We start from the raw sequence: 3,899 nt of genomic DNA, 5'->3' as shown, positions 1-3,899 counted from the left end.
GCATGTCCTGCAAGCCTTTCAAGCATCTGATCCATAAATGGGAGTGGGAAATGATCTTTTCTGGTGGCTTCATTGAGCTTCCTGTAGTCTATGCACATCCTCCACCCAGTGACAGTTCTTGTGGGTATGAGTTCGTTCCTCTCATTTGGCACCACAGTTATGCCACCTTTCTCGGGAACTACATGGATGGGACTAACCCATGGGCTATCAGAAATGGGGTAGATTACCCCTGCCTGCCATAACTTCATGACCTCCTTTTGTACCACTTCTTTCATGACGGGATTTAATCTTCTCTGAGCTTGAATGGAGGGTCTAGCATCCTCTTCTAACAAGATCTTATGCATGCATATGGATCAACTTATCCCCTTCAAATCAGCTAGGGTCCATCCAATGGCATCTTGATGAGTTTGTAGCACCTTGATCAATTCTTCTTCCTGTTCTTGGCTCAGGACAGAGTTAATGATAACAGGATGGCTCTCATCACTACTCAAGTATGTATACTTGAGATTAGGGGGCAATGCTTTGAGCTCCGGTTTTGGTGCTTCCTTCTCTTCTTTCACTCTCTCTGGCATGCTTGGCATGATTGTTTCAGCAGCCTTGATGTCACTAACTTCAATATCCTTGGTGAACTCCTCCTCTGTCACTTCCTTTGTTGTTTCCTCAAAGGTTTCTTGTACTGCAATGTCCACTACATCCACCCTCATGCATTCCCTTAGTGATTCTGATGGATAGCTCATTGCCTTGAATACGTTAAACACCAATTGCTCATCATGTAATCTAAGAGTGAGTTCACCCTTTTGGACATTTATGATGGCTCCAGCAGTAGCCAGGAAGGGTCTTCCCAGGATTATCGAAGCTTTGGCTTCTTCCTCCATATCTAACACCACAAAATCAGCAGGAAATATAAAATCTCCCACTTTTACCAACAAATCCTCAACTATCCCATGAGGGAATTTAAAAGTTCGATCTGCCAACTGGAGGGCCATTCTTGTTGGTTTGGCCTCCTCAATCTTCATTCTTCTCATCATTGTTAGAGACATCAAATTGATACTGGCCCCTAAGTCACACAAGGCCTTCTCCACCATGACTTCTCCTATGATGCAGGGAATTTGGAAACTGCCTGGATCCTTCAATTTCTGAGGCAATTTGTGTTGAATGATGGCACTGCATTCTTCAGTCAACAACACAGTTTCCTCATTTCTCCAGCTTCTCTTCTTGGTCATTAATTCCTTTAAGAATTTTGCATAGAGTGGCATTTGCTCTATTGCCTCAGCAAACGGAATGTTGATTTGAAGCTTCTTGAAAATCTCCAAAAATCTGGAGAATTGGCCATCCTTTTCACTTTTCATCAAACGTTGAGGATATGGTGCTTTGGGTGTATAAGGCTTCAGGACCTCTTTTTCTTTTTCTTTTGTTGCAGACGGTGTAGAAGATTATCCCTGTTCCTTGTCTCTCACATTTTCCTTTGCTTCATCCTCTGTGGTTTCCCTTGAGATATCCTTTAGCTTCTTTCCACTTCTGAGGGTTATGGCCTTACATTCTTCCCTTGCAATAGCCTTGGCAGCATGAGAAACGCTTGACCCAGGGGTGTGCTTAGACAAATACCCAATTTAATTTTCTAGCTTCTGGATGGCAGCTCCTTGGTTTTGCAAGTTAGAATTTACTTCTTCCTTAAAGGCTTTCAATTCGGTTATGTCTTGACCCATGGTTGCAAGCATTCTTTCTATCCTGTTTAATTGATCTTGAAATTGTTAGTTCGGATTAGGTTGGGCAGGTTGATTATTTTGGCCATGATATGGTGGTTGGGAGTAAGTGTTTTGTGTGGCTTGGTATGATCTTTGGTTGGAGTTGTAAGGTTTGTGGTTTTGTGGTTGGGTTTGTTGGTTTCCCCACCCAAAGTTTGGGTGGTTTTTCCAGCCTGAGTTGTAAGTGTTGGAATGTGGATCATATGGTTGCCTTTGTTGATTTCCCACATAGTTGGCCTCTTCCCAATCACCTCCTTCAGTGCTTACCTCCTCTTGATCTTGTGTGTGTATTGTAGCCACTTGATTTGTTCCTAATTTTCTGGTGAGCTCTGCTAGTTGCTTGGCAAACACCTTGTTTTGGGCTAGAATTGTATCAACATGGTTCAGTTCCATGACTCCCTTAGTGTTGTGTCTCTCTGAAGCATAGTAGTACTCATTCTCAGCCACTGTCTCAATCACTTCAATGGCTTCTTCCACAGTCTTTTTCCTGTTCAATGAACCTCCTGATGAATGGTCTACAACCTTCCTTGATTCATAAGAAAGTCCATCATAGAAAATATGTAATTGCACCCAGTCATGGAACATGTCTGGTGGGCATTTCCTTGTCAACTCCTTGAACTTCTCCCATGCCTCGTAGAGAGTTTCACCATCTTGTTGTCTAAAAGTCTGAACCTCAGATCGAAGCCTATTGACCTTTTGTGGGGGGTAGAAACGTGCCAGAAACTTGCTTTCCACCTCATCCCAGGTTGTTAGGCTCCCCCTTGGGAATGATTTCAGCCACTTAGCTGCCTTGTCCCTAAGTGAGAATGGGAACAAGAGCAGTTTATAGGCATCTTCCTGGACTCCATTGGACTTCACAGTGTCACAAATTCTCAGGAATTTTGTGAGATGTTGGTTTGGATCTTCATTAGCACTTCCACCAAATGAACAATGATCCTCCACCAGTGATATTAGCTGTGGTTTGAGTTCAAAATTGTTGGCCTGAATGGGTGGTTTCTGAATGCTGCTACCACAATTCCCAGAGGTTGGGTTTATGTATGAACCAAGAACCCTCCTCTCGGGAATGGCATTGTTTCCATCAGCCCTCTCATGGTTGTGAACTTCTCTATCCATGTTGAGATCTAGAGCTTCCTCAAAATTGTCCTCAGATTCTCCTTCAGATTCTTCTTCTCCCAGTACTCTCTTCCCTCTTGCTTCCCTTCTAAGTCTGTGAAGGGTCCTCTCTGGTTCGGTGTATGGAGGAGTTGATGTCCCTCTTCTCCTACCTGTCATACAAGAACACAGCACAGGCAACAAACAAGTGAAATACTCTTGGTTAATGGAAGAGTATGGTTAGAGCAGTTGAGGAATTAATTCAAATAGTTAGTGAGTCAGTGAGTTAGTTGCTTGAATTTAAAGGCATAAAGAAAGAAAGCAAGTAACAGAGTGCAGAAATTAAAATTCAACAAGTAACTTGAACTGAATTAACAAAACAAGAAAAATGCTCAATCTAGTTAACTTCCAATTTGAGAATTGTCAATCGAAAACCAATCCCCGGCAATGGCGCCATAAACTTGATGCGTGCTATAAACTTGATAGCTACGATTTTAGGAAATTGCACGATCGGCAAAATTCCTTCCGGCAAGTGCACCGGTTATCGTCAAGTAAAAACTCACAATAGAGTGAGGTCGAATCCCACAAGGATTGGTTGAGTGAGCAATTCGGATTAGAAGTGTGTTCTAGTTGAGCGGAATCAAGATTTAGATGAGAATTGCGGAATGTAAAATTGGCGGGAAACGTAAATGGCAAGAAATTGAAAGTGCGGAATCTTAAATTGCATGAATTAAAGAGCGAGAAGCTAAATTGCTGAAATTAAAAGGGGATCGGGGTGATTGCATGAATTTAAGTGCAGAATGTAAAGAGAAAGTGGTAGATCAGAAATGGGGAATTCATTGGGTTTCAGGAGATATTGAAATCTCCGAATCAAAACATTTTTATCCCTTCCTCAACCAATGCATTCATTGAATTTTGCTTGGCAATCTTATATGATTGGATCCCAATCCCTTGGCTCACCAATTCTCTCTAAAAACAAACAAATTCCCAATCCCTTGGTTTAAATGTTCATAAGAAGAGATGATGCTCGATCACTGATTATACCACACAGTTTCATGAACC

The 3,899-nt window shown here is 42.1% G+C and overlaps 1 non-coding gene across 1 annotated transcript; it reads left to right on the top strand.

Annotated features, from left to right (window-relative positions):
* Positions 1–2,328: 2,328 nt before the first annotated feature.
* LOC130952862 (small nucleolar RNA R71) lies at positions 2,329–2,432 on the top strand. The gene has a single exon (XR_009075038.1). It is a non-coding gene; the product is annotated as a small nucleolar RNA R71 (small nucleolar RNA).
* The last annotated feature ends 1,467 nt before the right edge of the window (positions 2,433–3,899 follow it).

The sequence above is a fragment of the Arachis stenosperma genome, chromosome 9, assembly GCF_014773155.1.
Source record: "Arachis stenosperma cultivar V10309 chromosome 9, arast.V10309.gnm1.PFL2, whole genome shotgun sequence".
In the NCBI taxonomy this organism is placed as follows: Eukaryota; Viridiplantae; Streptophyta; class Magnoliopsida; order Fabales; family Fabaceae; genus Arachis; species Arachis stenosperma.
Note: the sequence above shows the minus strand (reverse complement) of the source record. Positions and strands in the feature narration are given on the sequence as shown.